This window comes from Lampetra fluviatilis, chromosome 39 (assembly GCF_964198595.1).
Source record: "Lampetra fluviatilis chromosome 39, kcLamFluv1.1, whole genome shotgun sequence".
Classification (NCBI taxonomy): domain Eukaryota; kingdom Metazoa; phylum Chordata; class Hyperoartia; order Petromyzontiformes; family Petromyzontidae; genus Lampetra; species Lampetra fluviatilis.
Genome location: NC_136313.1, coordinates 6,049,607 through 6,074,453, shown reverse-complemented (window position 1 = coordinate 6,074,453; position 24,847 = coordinate 6,049,607). Strand labels below are relative to the sequence as shown.

At 44.2% G+C, this 24,847-nt stretch overlaps 13 non-coding genes across 13 annotated transcripts; all 13 read left to right on the top strand.

The window, feature by feature from the left end:
* The first annotated feature begins 685 nt into the window (after positions 1-685).
* Positions 686-849, top strand: LOC144946074 (U1 spliceosomal RNA). Its single transcript, XR_013639767.1, has one exon. It is a non-coding gene; the product is annotated as a U1 spliceosomal RNA (small nuclear RNA).
* A 1,630-nt stretch (positions 850-2,479) lies between these two features.
* On the top strand, positions 2,480-2,643 carry LOC144946073 (U1 spliceosomal RNA). Its single transcript, XR_013639766.1, has one exon. It is a non-coding gene; the product is annotated as a U1 spliceosomal RNA (small nuclear RNA).
* Positions 2,644-3,257: 614 nt separating this feature from the next.
* LOC144946080 (U1 spliceosomal RNA) lies at positions 3,258-3,421 on the top strand. Its single transcript, XR_013639773.1, has one exon. It is a non-coding gene; the product is annotated as a U1 spliceosomal RNA (small nuclear RNA).
* A 2,556-nt stretch (positions 3,422-5,977) lies between these two features.
* LOC144946081 (U1 spliceosomal RNA) lies at positions 5,978-6,141 on the top strand. Its single transcript, XR_013639774.1, has one exon. It is a non-coding gene; the product is annotated as a U1 spliceosomal RNA (small nuclear RNA).
* A 1,525-nt stretch (positions 6,142-7,666) lies between these two features.
* Positions 7,667-7,830, top strand: LOC144946069 (U1 spliceosomal RNA). The gene has a single exon (XR_013639762.1). It is a non-coding gene; the product is annotated as a U1 spliceosomal RNA (small nuclear RNA).
* A 2,387-nt stretch (positions 7,831-10,217) lies between these two features.
* On the top strand, positions 10,218-10,381 carry LOC144946064 (U1 spliceosomal RNA). The gene has a single exon (XR_013639758.1). It is a non-coding gene; the product is annotated as a U1 spliceosomal RNA (small nuclear RNA).
* Positions 10,382-11,774: 1,393 nt separating this feature from the next.
* On the top strand, positions 11,775-11,938 carry LOC144946072 (U1 spliceosomal RNA). The gene has a single exon (XR_013639765.1). It is a non-coding gene; the product is annotated as a U1 spliceosomal RNA (small nuclear RNA).
* Positions 11,939-14,325: 2,387 nt separating this feature from the next.
* LOC144946063 (U1 spliceosomal RNA) lies at positions 14,326-14,489 on the top strand. The gene has a single exon (XR_013639757.1). It is a non-coding gene; the product is annotated as a U1 spliceosomal RNA (small nuclear RNA).
* A 1,004-nt stretch (positions 14,490-15,493) lies between these two features.
* Positions 15,494-15,657, top strand: LOC144946071 (U1 spliceosomal RNA). The gene has a single exon (XR_013639764.1). It is a non-coding gene; the product is annotated as a U1 spliceosomal RNA (small nuclear RNA).
* A 2,379-nt stretch (positions 15,658-18,036) lies between these two features.
* Positions 18,037-18,200, top strand: LOC144946062 (U1 spliceosomal RNA). Its single transcript, XR_013639756.1, has one exon. It is a non-coding gene; the product is annotated as a U1 spliceosomal RNA (small nuclear RNA).
* A 1,393-nt stretch (positions 18,201-19,593) lies between these two features.
* LOC144946079 (U1 spliceosomal RNA) lies at positions 19,594-19,757 on the top strand. The gene has a single exon (XR_013639772.1). It is a non-coding gene; the product is annotated as a U1 spliceosomal RNA (small nuclear RNA).
* Positions 19,758-22,146: 2,389 nt separating this feature from the next.
* Positions 22,147-22,310, top strand: LOC144946061 (U1 spliceosomal RNA). Its single transcript, XR_013639755.1, has one exon. It is a non-coding gene; the product is annotated as a U1 spliceosomal RNA (small nuclear RNA).
* A 1,391-nt stretch (positions 22,311-23,701) lies between these two features.
* Positions 23,702-23,865, top strand: LOC144946077 (U1 spliceosomal RNA). The gene has a single exon (XR_013639770.1). It is a non-coding gene; the product is annotated as a U1 spliceosomal RNA (small nuclear RNA).
* Positions 23,866-24,847: the final 982 nt, after the last annotated feature.

Sequence of the window (24,847 nt, the reverse complement as noted above, 5' to 3'; positions counted from 1 at the left end):
CACGAATTGATGCAATGAATATCACATCGCGGTCTGCTTTTCGCTTGCAAGTTTCAGATTTACTCAATTACACCCATCCTGGGACGGACAAAAGGCTAGTTGGAAATGTTTGGCCTGCTTTCGCATACCTATTTGTTTTACAAAATGCACATGTGGCAATATACCTATCAGTTGTGGTGTTAACATCAAGAATGATTATATGAAAGAAAATGATAACTTTTTACGTATGGGTCATGAAGGCTGTTTAACCATACTTTGCCACTTTGGCCAGGGAACGGTTAAAATTTCACAGATTATGGTGATAGGTGTGGCCAGGATTCTCATCGCCCGACAAAACTTACAGAACCAGAGGTGAAATATACATTACCCAGAATACATTTTAGGGTCTTTGCTCAAAAACCTGACCGTCAGTTAAGTGTTTAATAATAATAAAAAAATAAGTTTAATTTCGTTTACAAATTAGAGTTGTATTAATATAGTTTTCATATATAACATCCATTCATTTATTACACTTTTTTTAATTACAGCCACATAGAAGCTGGGCTTATGACTTTCGTGAATGCAGGAATTAATATTTCTGGTTCTTTACCAAAAGAACCATAGATACGTTAAAGCCTTTGAATGGCCCATAGAGTAAAGGTGCAGAGTTCTGGTTCGTATAGGGATAGTGGGAGCAACCCAACTCATACTTACCTGACAGGGGAGGCACCATGATCACTTAGGTGGTCCTCCCAAGGCGAGGCTCATCCATTGCACTGCGGGTGGGTTGACCCCTGCGATTTCCCCAAATGCGGGAAACTCGACTGTGTAATTTGTGGTACTGGGGGACTGCGTTCGCGCTATCCCCCGATAATAATGAAAAACAATATTTGTTAGTGCTCCTGCAAGCAATTGCAAACAATTGCTTGCAGGAGCACTAATGGAGAAGGTCATTATTTTTTGAGAATGCATTTAGCCAGAACAAACCATTGCCATCGTTAAACTCGTTACTGCATATAATGAGTCAAGAATGTCTTTGTGTCTCTCGTGTGACGTCACTCCAGCGTCGGCCAGCCCCCTCATTAATAATCATGAGCAGGTGACGTCCTACACATGGATCCACCCTCATTAAAAACTATGAGCGGGTGACGTCACTTCACATTTCGCACCCCCCCCCCCTCATTAATAATCATGAACAGGTGACGTCCTCCAAATGGACACCCCGCCATTAATATTTTACAGGTAGGATCAACAGTTACACACTGCCCACCAGGGATTATTTGTCTGTCTGTCGTGCATAGCCACGCCCTCGATTTGTATTTCATAGAGCGCTTCGGGCAGGCTCAGCACCACGTGACGCGCCGCCCCACGCAGCTTGCGCCGCGTGACACGGATCGCACGAATGCGCTGTCCAACCAAGTTCCTACCTGCCCACTCCGAAGGAACGTGTTTATAATTAGCGGGTGACGTCACTCCACATGTTGCACCCCCTCCCCCTCATTAATATCCATGAGCAGGTGATGTCACCTCACATCGAACAGCCCCCCTCATTAAAAATCATGAAGAGGTGACGTCCTCCAGGACACCCCTCCATTAATAATTAGCGGGTGACGTCACTCCACATGGGGGAGCGAGGCGCCTCCTCCCCCATCCTCAGCGTCAACTTACAACCCTCAATATAAAGGCAGAACCCTCAAGTCACGCGATCTCCGTAGCGCTATTGAGACATAGAAGTAAAAAGGACGTCATGATGAACATGGTGTTATAACTGTTAAATTAAATAAGTCTGTGTCACCGCGGCCTTACAAATTGCACACGAATTGATGCAATGAATATCACATCGCGGTCTGCTTTTCGCTTGCAAGTTTCAGATTTACTCAATTACACCCATCCTGGGACGGACAAAAGGCTAGTTGGAAATGTTTGGCCTGCTTTCGCATACCTATTTGTTTTACAAAATGCACATGTGGCAATATACCTATCAGTTGTGGAGTTAACATCAAGAATGAATATATGAAAGAAAATGATAATTTTTTACGTATGGGTCATGAAGGCTGTTTAACCATACTTCGCCACTTTGGCCAGGGACCGGTTAAAATTTCACAGATTATGGTGATAGGTGTGGCCAGGATTCTCATCGCCCGACAAAACTTACAGAACCAGAGGTGAGATATACATTACCCAGAATACATTTTAGGGTCTTTGCTCAAAATCCTGACCGTCAGTTAAGTGTTTAATAATAATAAAAAAGAAGTTTAATTTCGTTTACAAATTAGAGTTGTATTCATATAGTTTTCATATATAACATCCATTCATTTATTACACTTTTTTTAATTACAGCCACATAGAAGCTGGGCTTATGACTTTCGTGACTGCAGGAATTAAAATTCTATGGTTCTTTACCGAAAGAACCATAAAATACGTAAAAGCATTTGAAGGGCCCATAGAGTAAAGGTGCAGGGTTCTGGTTGGTATAGGCATAGTTGGAGCAACCGAACTCATACTTACCTGACAGGGGAGGCACCATGATCACTTAGGTGGTCCTCCCAGGGCGAGGCTCATCCATTGCACTGCGAGTGGGTTGACCCCTGCGATTTCCCCAAATGCGGGAAACTCGACTGTGTAATTTGTGGTACTGGGGGACTGCGTTCGCGCTATCCCCCGATGATAATGAAAAACAATATTTGTTAGTCACATTAAAGGTTTATAACATGCAAAAAATTGCTTGCAGGAGCAGACCGTTGCCATCGTTAAACTCGTTACTACTATAATGAGTCAAAAATGTCTTTGTGTCCCTCGCCTGACGGCACTCCACGTCGGCCAGCCCCCCTCATTAATAATCATAAACAGGTGACGTCCTCCAAATGGACACCCCGCCATTAATAATAATTGGCGTGTGACGTCACTCCACATGGGGGGGCGAGGCGCCTCCTCCCTCCTCCACAACGTCATACATTACCCAAAATACAGTTTTAAGGGCTTTGCTCAAAACCTGACTGTCAGCTATGTGTTTAATAATAAAAAAAGAATTTGTTAATTTCGTTTACAAATTAGAGTTTTAATCATATAGTTTTCATATATAACATCCATTATTTATTAATGATTATTTTTTATTACAGCCACATAGAAGCTGGGCTTAAGACTTTCGTGACTGCAGGCATTAATATTTCTGGTTCTTTACCGAAAGAACCATAGAATACGTAAAAACCTTTGAAGGGCCCATAGAGTAAAGGTGCAGGGTTTTGGCTCGTATAGGGACAGTGGGAGCAACCCAACTCATACTTACCTGACAGGGGAGGCACCATGATCACTTAGGTGGTCCTCCCAGGGCGAGGCTCATCCATTGCACTGCGGGTGGGTTGACCTCTGCGATTTCCCCAAATGCGGGAAACTCGACTGTGTAATTTGTGATACTGGGGGACTGCGTTCGCTCTATCCCCCGATAATAATGAAAAACAATATTTTTTAATTCTAGATTTGAAGCTTTCGTGACTGCAAGGATTCATATTCTTAGGTTTTTTCGGTAAAGTCACGTAGGTAAAAAATTAAAATGAATGAAAGTAAAATAAAAAATTATAATTAAAATCACGACGTTTCGGAGGCAACACAAGCTTCCGTCTTCAGGTGGAACCGTCACAGCACGACAGCTGTATCAAGTAAATGAGAGATTACAAGAGATACCACTCCGTATAAATAATGGTTGAGGGGGGGGAAGGGCCAGGAACGGCCCACTTTTTAAATCCTTTATATTAAGTTCGCTTGCTTGCTTGCGTGCTTGCTTGCTTACGACCGTGCAAATCTTTCGGTCGTTTTTTAACCCACTTCCCGTGATCCAATCGAGCTGACATTTTGCACACAGACTCGCTGTGCGAGACAATTAATGTTCGTGAATTTTTTTTTCAAAAATTTTACACTTTTTAGGCAAAAATGTTTTATTTTACATTTATTCAAATAGAACTCATTCATGGCTTTGGCTGAACGTCACAGTGTAGGAGCCCAGAGTGTAACCCCTCCACAGGCCGTGGCGGAGTAGTGCAGTTGGTAGCGCCCTCGCTTCCCATGCCAAAGGTCGCGGGATCGATCCCCGCGTCCTCCACAGGCGAATATATTTTTTAATCCTTTATATTAAGTTCGCTTGCTTGCTTAGGACCGTGCAAATCTTTCGCTCGTTTTTTAACCCACTTCCTGTGATCCAATCGAGCTGACATTTTCCACACAGACTCGTTGTGTGTGACAATTAATTTTCGTGAAAAAATAATTTCCAAAATTTTACACTGTTTAGGGAAAACAAATTAAATATTTAATTACCAATTGTTTAATACTGGCAGACAATCATCTGACCCATAGGTGGCAGCCATCTCAAGCCAGAGGACGACAGGACTCTAGCCGCCACGCATATAAAGGATTTAGAGTGAAAAACTTTGTTTTTACGGGTTTACTTGTTAAATCCTTTATATTAAGTTCGCTTGCTTGCTTAGGACCGTGCAAATCTTTCGCTCGTTTTTTAACCCACTTCCTGTGATCCAATCGAGCTGACATTTTCCACACAGACTCGTTGTGTGTGACAATTAATTTTCGTGAAAAAACAATTTCTAAAATTTTACACTGTTTAGGGAAAACAAATTAAATATTTAATTACCAATTGCTTAATACTGGCAGACAATCGTCTGACCCATAGGTGGCAGCCATCTCAAGCCAGAGGACGACAGGACTCTAGCCGCCACGCATATAAAGGATTTAGAGTGAAAAACTTTGTTTTTATGGGTTTACTTGTTATTATTATGGTAAGGTGCGGCTTGAGACTACGGCTGGACTGTATAACAAATGACGGAGCCTTTATTATGGTGAGCCGTAGTCTCAAGCCGCACCTCACCATAATAAAGGCTCAGTCATTTGTTATACAGTCCAGCCGTAGTCTCAAGCCGCAGCTCACCATAATAAAGGCTCAGTCATTTGTTATACAGTCCAGCCGTAGTCTCAAGCCGCACCTTATCATAATAATAAAAAGTGGGCCGTTCCTGGCCCCCCCCCCCTCAACCATTATATATACGGAGTGGTATCTCTTGTAATATCTCATTTACTTGATACAGCTGTCGTGCTGTGACGGATCCACCTGAAGACGGAAGCTTGTGTTGCCTCCGAAACGTCGTGATTTTTATTTTTATTTTTTATTTTACTTTAATTAATTAATTTTTTTTACCTACGTGACTTTACCGAAAGAACCTAAGAATACAATATTTTTTAGTCACATTAAAGGTTTATAACATGCAATAAATTGCTTGCAGGAGCACTAATGGTGAAGGTCATTATTTTTTGATAATGCATTTAGCCAGAACAAACCGCTGCCATCGTTAAACGAGTTACTACGATAATGAGTCAAGAATGTCTTTGTATCCCTCCGCGTGACGGCACTCCACGTCGGCCAGCCCCCCTCATTAATAATCATGAGCAGGTGACGTCACTCCACATGTCGCACCCTCCCACACTCATTAATAATCATGAACAGGTGAAGTCCTCCAAATGGACACCCCTCCATTAATATTTTACAGGTAGGAACAAGGAACACTTGATGCAGCAAATCTGGCTGTGACGGTCCCACCTGATGACGGAGACTTGTGTTGCCTCCGAAACGTCGTGATTTTTATTTTATTTTACTTTCATTTATTTTAATGTTTTACCTACGTGACTTTACCGAAAAAACCTAAGAAAAGGAACAACAGTTCCACACTGCCCACCAGGGATTATTTGTCTGTCTGTCGTGTTTACAAATTTGAGTTTCATTCATATAGTTTTCATATATAACATCCATTCATTTATTAAACTTTTTTTTTATTACAGCCACGTAGAAGCTGGTCTTAAAACCTTCGTGACTGCAGGAATTCATATTATATGGTTCTTTACCGAAAGAACCATAAAATACGTTAAAACTTTTGAAGGGCCCATAGAGTAAAGGTGCAGGGTTCTGGTTGGTATAAGGATAGTTGGAGCAACCCAACTCATACTTACCTGACAGGGGAGGCACCATGAGTATTTAGGTGGTCCTCCCAGGGCGAGGCTCATCCATTGCACTGCGGGTGGGTTGACCTCTGCGATTTCCCCAAATGCGGGAAACTCGACTGTGTAATTTGTGATACTGGGGGACTGCGTTCGCGCTATCCCTCGATAATAATAAAAAACAAAATTTTTAGTCACATTAAAGGTTTATAACATGCAAAAAGATTGCTTGCAGGAGCATTAATGGGGAAGGTCATTATTTTTTGTGAATGCAGTTTGCCAAAACAAACCATTGCCATCGTTAAACTATTTACTACTTTAATGAGCATTGAATGTCTGTGTGTCCCTCGTGTGATGTCACTCCACGTCGGCCAGCCCCCCTCATTAATAATCATGATATTTTAGTCACATTAAAGGTTTATAACATGCAAAAAATTGCTTTCAGGAGCACGAATGGGGAAGGTCATTATTTTTTGAGAATGCATTTAGCCAGAACAAACCATTGCCATCGTTAAACTCGTTACTACCTATAATGAGTCATGAATGTCTTTGTGTCCCTCGCGTGACGGCACTCCACGTCGACCAGCCCCCCTCATTAATAATCATGAACAGGTGACGTTACTCCACATATCGCACCCCCCCCCCCTCATTAATAACCATGACCAGGTGACGTCCTACACATGGATCCCCCGTCATTAATAATCATGAGTGGGTGACGTCAGTCCACATCGAACAGCCCCCCTCATTAAAAATCATGAAGAGGTGACGTGCTCCAGGACACCCCTCCATTAATAATTAGCGGGTGACGTCACTCTACATGGGGGGCGAGGCGCCTCCTCCCCCCTCCTCAGCGTCAACTTACAACCCTCACTACAAAGGCAGAACCCTCACGTCACGCGATCTCCGTAACGCTATTGAGACATAGAAGTAAAAAGGACGTCATGATGAATATGGTGTTATAACTGTTAAATGAAATAAGTCTGTGTCACCGCGGCCTTACAAATTGCACACGAATTGATGCAATGAATATCACGTCGCGGTCTGCTTTTCGCTTGCAAGTTTCAGATTTACGGAAATACACCCGTCCTTGGACGGGCAAAAAACAAGTTGGAAATGTTTGGCCTGCTTTCGCATACCTATTTGTTTTACAAAATGCACATGTGGCAATATACCTATCAGTTCTGGAGTTAACATCAAGAATAATTACATGAAAGAATTTGATAATTTTTTTCGTATGGGTCATGAAGGCTGTTTAACCATACTTCGCCACTTTGGCCAAGGACCGGTTAAAATTTCACAGATTATGGTGATAGGTGTGGCCAGGATTTTCATCGCCCGACAAAACTTATAGAACCAGAGGTGAGCTATACATTACCCAGAATACATTTTAGGATCTTTGCTCAAAAACCTGACCGTCAGTTAAGTGTTTAATTATAATAAAAAAGAAGTTTAATTTCGTTTACAAATTCGAGTTTTATTCATATAGTTTTCATATATAACATCCATTCATTTATTACACTTTTTTTAATTACAGCCACATAGAAGCTGGGCTTATGACTTTCGTGAATGCAGGAATTAATATTTCTGGTTCTTTACCAAAAGAACCATAGAATACGTTAAAGCCTTTGAATGGCCCATAGAGTAAAGGTGCAGGGTTCTGGTTCGTATAGGGATAGTGGGAGCAACCCAACTCATACTTACCTGACAGGGGAGGCACCATGATCACTTAGGTGGTCCTCCCAGGGCGAGGCTCATCCATTGCACTTCGGGTGGGTTGACCTCTGCGATTTCCCCAAATGCGGGAAACTCGACTGTGTAATTTGTGATACTGGGGGACTGCGTTCGCGCTATCCCCCGATAATAATAAAAAACAATATTTTTGAGTCACATTAAAGGTTTATAACATGCAAAAAGATTGCTTGCAGGAGCATTATAATGGGGAAGGTCATTATTTTTTGTGAATGCAGTTTGGCAAAACAAACCATTGCCATCGTTAAACTATTTACTACTTTAATTAGCTATGAATGTCTGTGTGTCCCTCGTGTGACGTCACTCCACGTCGGCCAGCCCCCCTCATTAATAATCATGATATTTTAGTCACATTAAAGGTTTATAACATGCAAAAAATTGCTTGCAGGAGCACGAATGGGGAAGGTCATTATTTTTTGAGAATGCATTTAGCCAGAACAAACCATTGCCATCGTTAAACTCGTTACTATCTATAATGAGTCAAGAATGTCTTTGTGTCCCTCGTGTGACGTCACTCCAGCGTCGGCCAGCCCCCCTCATTAAAAATCATGAGCAGGTGACGTCCTACACATGGATCCACCCTCATTAATAACCATGAGCGGGTGACGTCACTTCACATTTCGCACCCCCCCCCCTCATTAATAATCATGAACAGGTGACGTCCTCCAAATGGACACCCCGCCATTAATATTTTACAGGTAGGAGCAACAGTTACACACTGCCCACCAGGGATTATTTGTCTGTCTGTCGTGCATGGCCACGCCCTCGATTTGTATTTCATAGAGCGCTTCGGGCAGGCTCAGCACCACGTGACGCGCCGCCCCACGCAGCTTGCGCCGCGTGACACGGATCGCACGAATGCGCTGTTCAACCAAGTTCCTACCTGCCCACTCCGAAGGAACGTGTTAATAATTAGCGGGTGACGTCACTCCATAAGTTGCACCCCCTCCCCCTCATTAATAACCATGAGCAGGTGATGTCACCTCACATCGAACAGCCCCCCTCATTAAAAATCATGAAGAGGTGACGTCCTCCAGGACACCCCTCCATTAATAATTAGCGGGTGACGTCACTCCACATGGGGGAGCGAGGCGCCTCCTCCCCCATCCTCAGCGTCAACTTACAACCCTCAATATAAAGGCAGAACCCTCACGTCACGCGATCTCCGTAGCGCTATTGAGACATAGAAGTAAAAAGGACGTCATGAGGAACAAGGTGTTATAACTGTTAAATGAAATAAGTCTGTGTCACCGCGGCCTTACAAATTGCACACGAATTTATGCAATGAATATCACGTCACGGTCTGCATTTCGCTTGCAAGTTTCAGATTTACTCAATTACACCCATCCTTGGACGGACAAAGGCTAGTTGGAAATGTTTGGCCTGCTTTCGCATACCTATTTGTTTTACAAAATGCACGTGGCAATATACCTATCAGTTGTGGAGTTAACATCAGGAATGATTATACAGGTAGGAACAATGTTCCACACTGCCCACCAGGGATTTATTGTCTGTCTGTCTGACTGTCTGTCTGTCTGTCGTGCATAAATAAATATATAATACACACAGCTCTTTGATTGGTGGAGACCTTACAAACAGCTCTTTGATTGGTGGAGACCTACTGCCGGGTACGGAGAGGGGAGGTGCCTAAGGGAGGAGGGACAGGGGAGGGGCCTAAGGAAGGGGGGAGTAATGAGAGGAGCCTGAGGGGTGGGGGATCAGATGAGGGGCCTAAGGGAGGGGAGGGTCAGGGGAGGGGCCTAAGGATATGGGGGGGTGGTCAGGGGAGGGGCCGAAGGGGGGAGGGGGAGGTGCCTAAGCAAGGGGGAGGGGCCGATAGTTAAGGGGGCTGGCTACCTGGCTGTCTGCCTGGCTACCTCAAGTCAAGTTATCTTGTACACAGGTAGGAACAACAGGTTCCACACTCCCCACCAGGAATTATTTGTCTGTCTGTCGTGCACGAATACGCTGTCCAACCAAGTTCCTACCTGCCCACTCCGAAGGAACGTGTTATGAAAGAAAATGATAATGTTTTACGTATGGGTCATGGAGGCTGTTTATCCATACTTCGGCACTTTGGCCAGGGACCGGTTATAATTTCACAGATTATGGTGATAGGTGTGGCCAGGATTCTCATCGCCCAACAAAACTTACAGAACCAGAGGTGAGATATACACAACCCAGAATACATTTTAGAGTCTTTGCTCAAAAACCTGACCGTCAGTTAAGTGTTTAATAATAATAAAAAAGATTTTAATTTCGTTTACAAATTATAGTTTCATTCATATAGTTTTCATATATAACATCCATTCATTTATTATTATTTTTATTACAGCCACGTAGACGCTGGTCTTAAAACTTTTCTGACTGCAGGAATTAAAATTCTATGGTTCTTTACCGAAAGAACCATAAAATACGTAAAAACTTTTGAAGGGCCCATAGAGTAAAAGTGCAGGGTTCTGGTTCGTATAGGGATAGTTGGAGCAACCCAACTCATACTTACCTGACAGGGGAGGCACCATGATCACTTAGGTGGTCCTCCCAGGGCGAGGCTCATCCATTGCACTGCGGGTGGGTTGACCCCTGCGATTTCCCCAAATGCGGGAAACTCGACTGTGTAATTTGTGGTACTGGGGGACTGCGTTCGCGCTATCCCCCGATAATAATGAAAAACAATATTTTTTAGTCACATTAAAGGTTTATAACATGCAAAAAATTGCATGCAGGAGCACTAATGGGAAAGGTCATTATTTTTTGATGATGCATTTAGCCAGAACAGACAGTTGCCATCGGTAGACTATTTACTGCTGTAATGAGTCAAGAATGTCTGTGTGTCCCTCGCGTGACGGCACTCCACGTCGGCCAGCCCCCCTAATTAATAATCATGAACAGGTGACGTCCTCCACATGGATCCTCCGTCATTTATAATCATGAGCGGGTGACGTCACTCCACATGTTGCACCCCCTCCCCCCTCATTAATAACCATGAGCAGGTGATGTCACTCCACATCGAACAGCTCCCTCATTAATAATCATGAAGAGGTGACTTCCTCCAAATGGACACCCCTATCTTCTTGGTTCTTTCGGTAAAGTCACGTAGAAGGGAAGTAATACAATAATACAAATTAAACATAATAACCCCTCTATTATTAATTAGCGGGTGACGTCACTCTACATGGGGGGCGAGGCGCCTCCTCCCCCCTCCTCAGCGTCAACTTACAACCCTCACTACAAAGGCAGAACCCTCACGTCACGCGATCTCCGTAACGCTATTGAGACATAGAAGTAAAAAGGACGTCATGATGAATATGGTGTTATAACTGTTAAATGAAATAAGTCTGTGTCACCGCGGCCTTCCAAATTGCACACGAATTGATGCAATGAATATCACGTCGCGGTCTGCTTTTCGCTTGCAAGTTTCAGATTTACGGAAATACACCCGTCCTTGGACGGGCAAAAAACAAGTTGGAAATGTTTGGCCTGCTTTCGCATACCTATTTGTTTTACAAAATGCACATGTGGCAATATACCTATCAGTTCTGGAGTTAACATCAAGAATAATTACATGAAAGAATTTGATAATTTTTTTCGTATGGGTCATGAAGGCTGTTTAACCATCCTTCGTCACTTTGGCCAAGGACCGGTTAAAATTTCACAGATTATGGTGATAGGTGTGGCCAGGATTTTCATCGCCCGACAAAACTTATAGAACCAGAGGTGAGATGTACATTACCCAGAATACATTTTAGGATCTTTGCTCAAAAACCTGACCATCAGTTAAGTGTTTAATTATGATAAAAAAGAAGTTTCATTTCGTTTACAAATTCGAGTTTTATTCAAATAGTTTTCATATATAACATCCATTCATTTATTACACTTTTTTTTAATTACAGCCACATAGAAGCTGGGCTTATGACTTTCGTGAATGCAGGAATTAATATTTCTGGTTCTTTACCAAAAGAACCATAGAATACGTTAAAGCCTTTGAATGGCCCATAGAGTAAAGGTGCAGAGTTCTGGTTCGTATAGGGATAGTGGGAGCAACCCAACTCATACTTACCTGACAGGGGAGGCACCATGATCACTTAGGTGGTCCTCCCAGGGCGAGGCTCATCCATTGCACTGCGGGTGGGTTGACCTCTGCGATTTCCCCAAATGCGGGAAACTCGACTGTGTAATTTGTGATACTGGGGGACTGCGTTCGCGCTATCCCCCGATAATAATAAAAAACAATATTTTTGAGTCACATTAAAGGTTTATAACATGCAAAAAGATTGCTTGCAGGAGCATTATAATGGGGAAGGTCATTATTTTTTGTGAATGCAGTTTGGCAAAACAAACCATTGCCATCGTTAAACTATTTACTACTTTAATTAGCTATGAATGTCTGTGTGTACCTCGTGTGACGTCACTCCACGTCGGCCAGCCCCCCTCATTAATAATCATGATATTTTAGTCACATTAAAGGTTTATAACATGCAAAAAATTGCTTGCAGGAGCACGAATGGGGAAGGTCATTATTTTTTGAGAATGCATTTAGCCAGAACAAACCATTGCCATCGTTAAACTCGTTACTACCTATAATGAGTCAAGAATGTCTTTGTGTCCCTCGTGTGACGTCACTCCAGCGTCGGCCAGCCCCCCTCATTAAAAATCATGAGCAGGTGACGTCCTACACATGGATCCACCCTCATTAATAACCATGAGCGGGTGACGTCACTTCACATTTCGCACCCCCCCCCCTCATTAATAATCATGAACAGGTGACGTCCTCCAAATGGACACCCCGCCATTAATATTTTACAGGTAGGAGCAACAGTTACACACTGCCCACCAGGGATTATTTGTCTGTCTGTCGTGCATGGCCACGCCCTCGATTTGTATTTCATAGAGCGCTTCGGGCAGGCTCAGCACCACGTGACGCGCCGCCCCACGCAGCTTGCGCCGCGTGACACGGATCGCACGAATGCGCTGTTCAACCAAGTTCCTACCTGCCCACTCCGAAGGAACGTGTTAATAATTAGCGGGTGACGTCACTCCATAAGTTGCACCCCCTCCCCCTCATTAATAACCATGAGCAGGTGATGTCACCTCACATCGAACAGCCCCCCTCATTAAAAATCATGAAGAGGTGACGTCCTCCAGGACACCCCTCCATTAATAATTAGCGGGTGACGTCACTCCACATGGGGGAGCGAGGCGCCTCCTCCCCCATCCTCAGCGTCAACTTACAACCCTCAATATAAAGGCAGAACCCTCACGTCACGCGATCTCCGTAGCGCTATTGAGACATAGAAGTAAAAAGGACGTCATGAGGAACAAGGTGTTATAACTGTTAAATGAAATAAGTCTGTGTCACCGCGGCCTTACAAATTGCACACGAATTTATGCAATGAATATCACGTCACGGTCTGCATTTCGCTTGCAAGTTTCAGATTTACTCAATTACACCCATCCTTGGACGGACAAAGGCTAGTTGGAAATGTTTGGCCTGCTTTCGCATACCTATTTGTTTTACAAAATGCACGTGGCAATATACCTATCAGTTGTGGAGTTAACATCAGGAATGATTATACAGGTAGGAACAATGTTCCACACTGCCCACCAGGGATTTATTGTCTGTCTGTCTGACTGTCTGTCTGTCTGTCGTGCATAAATAAATATATAATACACACAGCTCTTTGATTGGTGGAGACCTTACAAACAGCTCTTTGATTGGTGGAGACCTACTGCCGGGTACGGAGAGGGGAGGTGCCTAAGGGAGGAGGGACAGGGGAGGGGCCTAAGGAAGGGGGGAGTAATGAGAGGAGCCTGAGGGGTGGGGGATCAGAGGAGGGGCCTAAGAGAGGGGAGGGTCAGGGGAGGGGCCTAAGGATATGGGGGGGTGGTCAGGGGAGGGGCCGAAGGGGGGAGGGGAAGGTGCCTAAGCAAGGGGGAGGGGCCGATAGTTAAGGGGGCTGGCTACCTGGCTGTCTGCCTGGCTACCTCAAGTCAAGTTATCTTGTACACAGGTAGGAACAACAGGTTCCACACTCCCCACCAGGAATTATTTGTCTGTCTGTCGTGCACGAATACGCTGTCCAACCAAGTTCCTACCTGCCCACTCCGAAGGAACGTGTTATGAAAGAAAATGATAATGTTTTACGTATGGGTCATGGAGGCTGTTTATCCATACTTCGGCACTTTGGCCAGGGACCGGTTATAATTTCACAGATTATGGTGATAGGTGTGGCCAGGATTCTCATCGCCCAACAAAACTTACAGAACCAGAGGTGAGATATACACAACCCAGAATACATTTTAGAGTCTTTGCTCAAAAACCTGACCGTCAGTTAAGTGTTTAATAATAATAAAAAAGATTTTAATTTCGTTTACAAATTATAGTTTCATTCATATAGTTTTCATATATAACATCCATTCATTTATTATTATTTTTATTACAGCCACGTAGACGCTGGTCTTAAAACTTTTCTGACTGCAGGAATTAAAATTCTATGGTTCTTTACCGAAAGAACCATAAAATACGTAAAAACGTTTGAAGGGCCCATAGAGTAAAAGTGCAGGGTTCTGGTTCGTATAGGGATAGTTGGTGCAACCCAACTCATACTTACCTGACAGGGGAGGCACCATGATCACTTAGGTGGTCCTCCCAGGGCGAGGCTCATCCATTGCACTGCGGGTGGGTTGACCCCTGCGATTTCCCCAAATGCGGGAAACTCGACTGTGTAATTTGTGGTACTGGGGGACTGCGTTCGCGCTATCCCCCGATAATAATGAAAAACAATATTTTTTAGTCACATTAAAGGTTTATAACATGCAAAAAATTGCATGCAGGAGCACTAATGGGAAAGGTCATTATTTTTTGATGATGCTTTTAGCCAGAACAGACAGTTGCCATCGGTAGACTATTTACTGCTGTAATGAGTCAAGAATGTCTGTGTGTCCCTCGCGTGACGGCACTCCACGTCGGCCAGCCCCCCTAATTAATAATCATGAACAGGTGACGTCCTCCACATGGATCCTCCGTCATTTATAATCATGAGCGGGTGACGTCACTCCACATGTTGCACCCCCTCCCCCCTCATTAATAACCATGAGCAGGTGATGTCACTCCACATCGAACAGCTCCCTCATTAATAATCATGAAGAGGTGACTTCCTCCAAATGGACACCCCTATCTTCTTGGTTCTTTCGGTAAAGTCACGTAGAAGGGAAGTAATACAATAATACAAATTAAACATAATAACCCCTCTATTATTAATTAGCGGGTGACGTCACTCTACATTGGGGGCGAGGCGCCTCCTCCCCCCTCCTCAGCGTCAACTTACAACCCTCACTACAAAGGCAGAACCCTCACGTCACGCGATCTCCGTAACGCTATTGAGACATAGAAGTAAAAAGGACGTCATGATGAATATGGTGTTATAGAACCAGAGGTGAGATGTACATTACCCAGAATACATTTTAGGATCTTTGCTCAAAAACCTGACCATCAGTTAAGTGTTTAATTATAATAAAAAAGAAGTTTCATTTCGTTTACAAATTCGAGTTTTATTCAAATAGTTTTCATATATAACATCCATTCATTTATTACACTTTTTTTTAATTACAGCCACATAGAAGCTGGGCTTATGACTTTCGTGAATGCAGGAATTAATATTTCTGGTTCTTTACCAAAAGAACCATAGAATACGTTAAAGCCTTTGAATGGCCCATAGAGTAAAGGTGCAGAGTTCTGGTTCGTATAGGGATAGTGGGAGCAACCCAACTCATACTTACCTGACAGGGGAGGCACCATGATCACTTAGGTGGTCCTCCCAGGGCGAGGCTCATCCATTGCACTGCGGGTGGGTTGACCTCTGCGATTTCCCCAAATGCGGGAAACTCGACTGTGTAATTTGTGATACTGGGGGACTGCGTTCGCGCTATCCCCCGATAATAATAAAAAACAATATTTTTGAGTCACATTAAAGGTTTATAACATGCAAAAAGATTGCTTGCAGGAGCATTATAATGGGGAAGGTCATTATTTTTTGTGAATGCAGTTTGGCAAAACAAACCATTGCCATCGTTAAACTATTTACTACTTTAATTAGCTATGAATGTCTGTGTGTACCTCGTGTGACGTCACTCCACGTCGGCCAGCCCCCCTCATTAATAATCATGATATTTTAGTCACATTAAAGGTTTATAACATGCAAAAAATTGCTTGCAGGAGCACGAATGGGGAAGGTCATTATTTTTTGAGAATGCATTTAGCCAGAACAAACCATTGCCATCGTTAAACTCGTTACTACCTATAATGAGTCAAGAATGTCTTTGTGTCCCTCGTGTGACGTCACTCCAGCGTCGGCCAGCCCCCCTCATTAAAAATCATGAGCAGGTGACGTCCTACACATGGATCCACCCTCATTAATAACCATGAGCGGGTGACGTCACTTCACATTTCGCACCCCCCCCCCCCTCATTAATAATCATGAACAGGTGACGTCCTCCAAATGGACACCCCGCCATTAATATTTTACAGGTAGGAGCAACAGTTACACACTGCCCACCAGGGATTATTTGTCTGTCTGTCGTGCCCTCGATTTGTATTTCATAGAGCGCTTCGGGCAGGCTCAGCACCACGTGACGCGCCGCCCCACGCAGCTTGCGCCGCGTGACACGGATCGCACGAATGCGCTGTTCAACCAAGTTCCTACCTGCCCACTCCGAAGGAACGTGTTAATAATTAGCGGGTGACGTCACTCCATAAGTTGCACCCCCTCCCCCTCATTAATAACCATGAGCAGGTGATGTCACCTCACATCGAACAGCCCCCCTCATTAAAAATCATGAAGAGGTGACGTCCTCCAGGACACCCCTCCATTAATAATTAGCGGGTGACGTCACTCCACATGGGGGAGCGAGGCGCCTCCTCCCCCATCCTCAGCGTCAACTTACAACCCTCAATATAAAGGCAGAACCCTCACGTCACGCGATCTCCGTAGCGCTATTGAGACATAGAAGTAAAAAGGACGTCATGAGGAACAAGGTGTTATAACTGTTAAATGAAATAAGTCTGTGTCACCGCGGCCTTACAAATTGCACACGAATTTATGCAATGAATATCACGTCACGGTCTGCATTTCGCTTGCAAGTTTCAGATTTACTCAATTACACCCATCCTTGGACGGACAAAGGCTAGTTGGAAATGTTTGGCCTGCTTTCGCATACCTATTTGTTTTACAAAATGCACGTGGCAATATACCTATCAGTTGTGGAGTTAACATCAGGAATGATTATACAGGTAGGAACAATGTTCCACACTGCCCACCAGGGATTTATTGTCTGTCTGTCTGACTGTCTGTCTGTCTGTCGTGCATAAATAAATATATAATACACACAGCTCTTTGATTGGTGGAGACCTTACAAACAGCTCTTTGATTGGTGGAGACCTACTGCCGGGTACGGAGAGGGGAGGTGCCTAAGGGAGGAGGGACAGGGGAGGGGCCTAAGGAAGGGGGGAGTAATGAGAGGAGCCTGAGGGGTGGGGGATCAGAGGAGGGGCCTAAGAGAGGGGAGGGTCAGGGGAGGGGCCTAAGGATATGGGGGGGTGGTCAGGGGAGGGGCCGAAGGGGGGAGGGGAAGGTGCCTAAGCAAGGGGGAGGGGCCGATAGTTAAGGGGGCTGGCTACCTGGCTGTCTGCCTGGCTACCTCAAGTCAAGTTATCTTGTACACAGGTAGGAACAACAGGTTCCACACTCCCCACCAGGAATTATTTGTCTGTCTGTCGTGCACGAATACGCTGTCCAACCAAGTTCCTACCTGCCCACTCCGAAGGAACGTGTTATGAAAGAAAATGATAATGTTTTACGTATGGGTCATGGAGGCTGTTTATCCATACTTCGGCACTTTGGCCAGGGACCGGTTATAATTTCACAGATTATGGTGATAGGTGTGGCCAGGATTCTCATCGCCCAACAAAACTTACAGAACCAGAGGTGAGATATACACAACCCAGAATACATTTTAGAGTCTTTGCTCAAAAACCTGACCGTCAGTTAAGTGTTTAATAATAATAAAAAAGATTTTAATTTCGTTTACAAATTATAGTTTCATTCATATAGTTTTCATATATAACATCCATTCATTTATTATTATTTTTATTACAGCCACGTAGACGCTGGTCTTAAAACTTTTCTGACTGCAGGAATTAAAATTCTATGGTTCTTTACCGAAAGAACCATAAAATACGTAAAAACGTTTGAAGGGCCCATAGAGTAAAAGTGCAGGGTTCTGGTTCGTATAGGGATAGTTGGTGCAACCCAACTCATACTTACCTGACAGGGGAGGCACCATGATCACTTAGGTGGTCCTCCCAGGGCGAGGCTCATCCATTGCACTGCGGGTGGGTTGACCCCTGCGATTTCCCCAAATGCGGGAAACTCGACTGTGTAATTTGTGGTACTGGGGGACTGCGTTCGCGCTATCCCCCGATAATAATGAAAAACAATATTTTTTAGTCACATTAAAGGTTTATAACATGCAAAAAATTGCATGCAGGAGCACTAATGGGAAAGGTCATTATTTTTTGATGATGCATTTAGCCAGAACAGACAGTTGCCATCGGTAGACTATTTACTGCTGTAATGAGTCAAGAATGTCTGTGTGTCCCTCGCGTGACGGCACTCCACGTCGGCCAGCCCCCCTAATTAATAATCATGAACAGGTGACGTCCTCCACATGGATCCTCCGTCATTTATAATCATGAGCGGGTGACGTCACTCCACATGTTGCACCCCCTCCCCCCTCATTAATAACCATGAGCAGGTGATGTCACTCCACATCGAACAGCTCCCTCATTAATAATCATGAAGAGGTGACTTCCTCCAAATGGACACCCCTATCTTCTTGGTTCTTTCGGTAAAGTCACGTAGAAGGGAAGTAATACAATAATACAAATTAAACATAATAACCCCTCTATTATTAATTAGCGGGTGACGTCACTCTACATTGGGGGCGAGGCGCCTCCTCCCCCCTCCTCAGCGTCAACTTACAACCCTCACTACAAAGGCAGAACCCTCACGTCACGCGATCTCCGTAACGCTATTGAGACATAGAAGTAAAAAGGACGTCATGATGAATATGGTGTTATAACTGTTAAATGAAATAAGTCTGTGTCACCGCGGCCTTCCAAATTGCACACGAATTGATGCAATGAATATCACGTCGCGGTCTGATTTTCGCTTGCAAGTTTCAGATTTACGGAAATACACCCGTCCTTGGACGGGCAAAAAACAAGTTGGAAATGTTTGGCCTGCTTTCGCATACCTATTTGTTTTACAAAATGCACATGTGGCAATATACCTATCAGTTCTGGAGTTAACATCAAGAATAATTACATGAAAGAATTTGATAATTTTTTTCGTATGGGTCATGAAGGCTGTTTAACCATCCTTCGCCACTTTGGCCAAGGACCGGTTAAAATTTCACAGATTATGGTGATAGGTGTGGCCAGGATTTTCATCGCCCAACAAAACTTATAGAACCAGAGGTGAGATGTACATTACCCAGAATACATTTTAGGATCTTTGCTCAAAAACCTGACCATCAGTTAAGTGTTTAATTATAATAAAAAAGAAGTTTAATTTCGTTTACAAATTCGAGTTTTATTCAAATAGTTTTCATATATAACATCCATTCATTTATTACACTTTTTTTTAATTACAGCCACATAGAAGCTGGGCTTATGACTTTCGTGAATGCAGGAATTAATATTTCTGGTTCTTTACCAAAAGAACCATAGAATACGTTAAAGCCTTTGAATGGCCCATAGAGTAAAGGTGCAGAGTTCTGGTTCGTATAGGGATAGTGGGAGCAACCCAACTCATACTTACCTGACAGGGGAGGCACCATGATCACTTAGGTGGTCCTCCCAGGGCGAGGCTCATCCATTGCACTGCGGGTGGGTTGACCTCTGCGATTTCCCCAAATGCGGGAAACTCGACTGTGTAATTTGTGATACTGAGGGACTGCGTTCGCGCTATCCCCCGATAATAATAAAAAACAATATTTTTGAGTCACATTAAAGGTTTATAACATGCAAAAAGATTGCTTGCAGGAGCATTATAATGGGGAAGGTCATTATTTTTTGTGAATGCAGTTTGGCAAAACAAACCATTGCCATCGTTAAACTATTTACTACTTTCATTAGCTATGAATGTCTGTGTGTACCTCGTGTGACGTCACTCCACGTCGGCCAGCCCCCCTCATTAATAATCATGATATTTTAGTCACATTAAAGGTTTATAACATGCAAAAAATTGCTTGCAGGAGCACGAATGGGGAAGGTCATTATTTTTTGAGAATGCATTTAGCCAGAACAAACCATTGCCATCGTTAAACTCGTTACAACCTATAATGAGTCAAGAATGTCTTTGTGTCCCTCGTGTGACGTCACTCCAGCGTCGGCCAGCCCCCCTCATTAAAAATCATGAGCAGGTGACGTCCTACACATGGATCCACCCTCATTAATAACCATGAGCGGGTGACGTCACTTCACATTTCGCACCCCCCCCCCCCTCATTAATAACCATGAACAGGTGACGTCCTCCAAATGGACACCCCGCCATTAATATTTTACAGGTAGGAACAACAGTTACACACTGCCCACCAGGGATTATTTGTCTGTCTGTCGTGCATGGCCACGCCCTCGATTTGTATTTCATAGAGCGCTTCGGGCAGGCTCAGCACCACGTGACGCGCCGCCCCACGCAGCTTGCGCCGCGTGACACGGATCGCACGAATGCGCTGTCCAACCAAGTTCCTACCTGCCCACTCCGAAGGAACGTGTTAATAATTAGCGGGTGACGTCACTCCATATGTTGCACCCCCTCCCCCTCATTAATAACCATGAGCAGGTGATGTCACCTCACATCGAACAGCCCCCCTCATTAAAAATCATGAAGAGGTGACGTCCTCCAGGACACCCCTCCATTAATAATTAGCGGGTGACGTCACTCCACATGGGGGAGCGAGGCGCCTCCTCCCCCATCCTCAGCGTCAACTTACAACCCTCAATATAAAGGCAGAACCCTCACGTCACGCGATCTCCGTAGCGCTATTGAGACATAGAAGTAAAAAGGACGTCATGAGGAACAAGGTATTATAACTGTTAAATGAAATGGGTCTGTGTCACCGCGGCCTTACAAATTGCACACGAATTGATGCAATGAATATCACGTCACGGTCTGCATTTCGCTTGCAAGTTTCAGATTTATTCAATTACACCCATCCTTGGACGGACAAAGGCTAGTTGGAAATGTTTGGCCTGCTTTCGCATACCTATTTGTTTTACAAAATGCACGTGGCAATATACCTATCAGTTGTGGAGTTAACATCAGGAATGATTATACAGGTAGGAACAATGTTCCACACTGCCCACCAGGGATTTATTGTCTGTCTGTCTGACTGTCTGTCTGTCTGTCGTGCATAAATAAATATATAATACACACAGCTCTTTGATTGGTGGAGACCTTACAAACAGCTCTTTGATTGGTGGAGACCTACTGCCGGGTACGGACAGGGGAGGTGCCTAATGGAGGAGGGACAGGGGAGGGGCCTAAGGAAGGGGGGAGTAATGAGAGGAGCCTGAGGGGGGGGGGGGATCAGAGGAGGGGCCTAAGGGAGGGGGGGTCAGGGGAGGGGCCTAAGGATATGGGGGGGTGGTCAGGGGAGGGGCCGAAGGGGGAGGGGGAGGTGCCTAAGCAAGGGGGAGGGGCCGATAGTTAAGGGGGCTGGCTACCTGGCTGTCTGCCTGGCTACCTCAAGTCAAGTTATCTTGTACACAGGTAGGAACAACAGGTTCCACACTCCCCACCAGGAATTATTTGTCTGTCTGTCGTGCACGAATACGCTGCCCAACCAAGTTCCTACCTGCCCACTCCGAAGGAACGTGTTATGAAAGAAAATGATATTTTTTTACGTATGGGTCATGGAGGCTGTTTAACCATACTTCGGCACTTTGGCCAGAGACCGGTTATAATTTCACAGATTATGGTGATAGGTGTGGCCAGGATTCTCATCGCCCAACAAAACTTACAGAACCAGAGGTGAGATATACACAACCCAGAATACATTTTAGAGTCTTTGCTCAAAAACCTGACCGTCAGTTAAGTGTTTAATAATAATAAAAAAGATTTTAATTTCGTTTACAAATTATAGTTTCATTCATATAGTTTTCATATATAACATCCATTCATTTATTATTATTTTTATTACAGCCACGTAGACGCTGGTCTTAAAACTTTTCTGACTGCAGGAATTAAAATTCGATGGTTCTTTACCGAAAGAACCATAAAATACGTAAAAACTTTTGAAGGGCCCATAGAGTAAAAGTGCAGGGTTCTGGTTCGTATAGGGATAGTTGGAGCAACCCAACTCATACTTACCTGACAGGGGAGGCACCATGATCACTTAGGTGGTCCTCCCAGGGCGAGGCTCATCCATTGCACTGCGGGTGGGTTGACCCCTGCGATTTCCCCAAATGCGGGAAACTCGACTGTGTAATTTGTGGTACTGGGGGACTGCGTTCGCGCTATCCCCCGATAATAATGAAAAACAATATTTTTTAGTCACATTAAAGGTTTATAACATGCAAAAAATTGCTTGCAGGAGCACTAATGGGAAAGGTCATTATTTTTTGATGATGTATTTAGCCAGAACAGACAGTTTCCATCGGTAGACTATTTACTGCTGTAATGAGTCAAGAATGTCTGTGTGTCCCTCGCGTGACGGCACTCCACGTCGGCCAGCCCCCCTAATTAATAATCATGAACAGGTGACGTCCTCCACATGGATCCTCCGTCATTTATAATCATGAGCGGGTGACGTCACTCCACATGTTGCACCCCCTCCGCCCTCATTAATAACCATGAGCAGGTGATGTCACTCCACATCGAACAGCTCCCTCATTAATAATCATGAAGAGGTGACAACCTCCAAATGGACACCCCTATCTTCTTGGTTCTTTCGGTAAAGTCACGTAGAAGGGAAGTAATAAAATAATACAAATTAAACATAATAACCCCTCTATTAGTAATTAGCGGGTGACGTCACTCTACATGGGGGGCGAGGCGCCTCCTCCCCCCTCCTCAGCGTCAACTTACAACCCTCACTACAAAGGCAGAATCCTCACGTCACGCGATCTCCGTAACGCTATTGAGACATAGAAGTAAAAAGGACGTCATGATGAATATGGTGTTATAACTGTTAAATGAAATAAGTCTGTGTCACCGCGGCCTTCCAAATTGCACACGAATTGATGCAATGAATATCACGTCGCGGTCTGCTTTTCGCTTGCAAGTTTCAGATTTACGGAAATACACCCGTCCTTGGACGGGCAAAAAACAAGTTGGAAATGTTTGGCCTGCTTTCGCATACCTATTTGTTTTACAAAATGCACATGTGGCAATATACCTATCAGTTCTGGAGTTAACATCAAGAATAATTACATGAAAGAATTTGATAATTTTTTTCGAATGGGTCATGAAGGCTGTTTAACCATCCTTCACCACTTTGGCCAAGGACCGGTTAAAATTTCACAGATTATGGTGATAGGTGTGGCCAGGATTTTCATCGCCCGACAAAACTTATAGAACCAGAGGTGAGATATACATTACCCAGAATACATTTTAGGATCTTTGCTCAAAAACCTGACCGTCAGTTAAGTGTTTAATTATAATAAAAAAGAAGTTTAATTTCGTTTACAAATTCGAGTTTTATTCAAATAGTTTTCATATATAACATCCATTCATTTATTACACTTTTTTAATTACAGCCACATAGAAGCTGGGCTTATGACTTTCGTGAATGCAGGAATTAATATTTCTGGTTCTTTACCAAAAGAACCATAGAATACGTTAAAGCCTTTGAATGGCCCATAGAGTAAAGGTGCAGAGTTCTGGTTCGTATAGGGATAGTGGGAGCAACCCAACTCATACTTACCTGACAGGGGATGCACCATGATCACTTAGGTGGTCCTCCCAGGGCGAGGCTCATCCATTGCACTGCGGGTGGGTTGACCTCTGCGATTTCCCCAAATGCGGGAAACTCGACTGTGTAATTTGTGATACTGGGGGACTGCGTTCGCGCTATCCCCCGATAATAATAAAAAACAATATTTTTGAGTCACATTAAAGGTTTATAACATGCAAAAAGATTGCTTGCAGGAGCATTATAATGGGGAAGGTCATTATTTTTTGTGAATGCAGTTTGGCAAAACAAACCATTGCCATCGTTAAACTATTTACTACTTTAATTAGCTATGAATGTCTGTGTGTCCCTCGTGTGACGTCACTCCACGTCGGCCAGCCCCCCTCATTAATAATCATGATATTTTAGTCACATTAAAGGTCTATAACATGCAAAAAATTGCTTGCAGGAGCACGAATGGGGAAGGTCATTATTTTTTGAGAATGCATTTAGCCAGAACAAACCATTGCCATCGTTAAACTCGTTACTACCTATAATGAGTCAAGAATGTCTTTGTGTCCCTCGTGTGACGTCACTCCAGCGTCGGCCAGCCCCCCTCATTAAAAATCATGAGCAGGTGACGTCCTACACATGGATCCACCCTCATTAATAACCATGAGCGGGTGACGTCACTTCACATTTCGCACCCCCCCCCCCTCATTAATAACCATGAACAGGTGACGTCCTCCAAATGGACACCCCGCCATTAATATTTTACAGGTAGGAACAACAGTTACACACTGCCCACCAAGGATTATTTGTCTGTCTGTCGTGCATGGCCACGCCCTCGATTTGTATTTCATAGAGCGCTTCGGGCAGGCTCAGCACCACGTGACGCGCCGCCCCACGCAGCTTGCGCCGCGTGACACGGATCGCACGAATGCGCTGTCCAACCAAGTTCCTACCTGCCCACTCCGAAGGAACGTGTTAATAATTAGCGGGTGACGTCACTCCATATGTTGCACCCCCTCCCCCTCATTAATAACCATGAGCAGGTGATGTCACCTCACATCGAACAGCCCCCCTCATTAAAAATCATGAAGAGGTGACGTCCACCAGGACACCCCTCCATTAATAATTAGCGGGTGACGTCACTCCACATGGGGGAGCG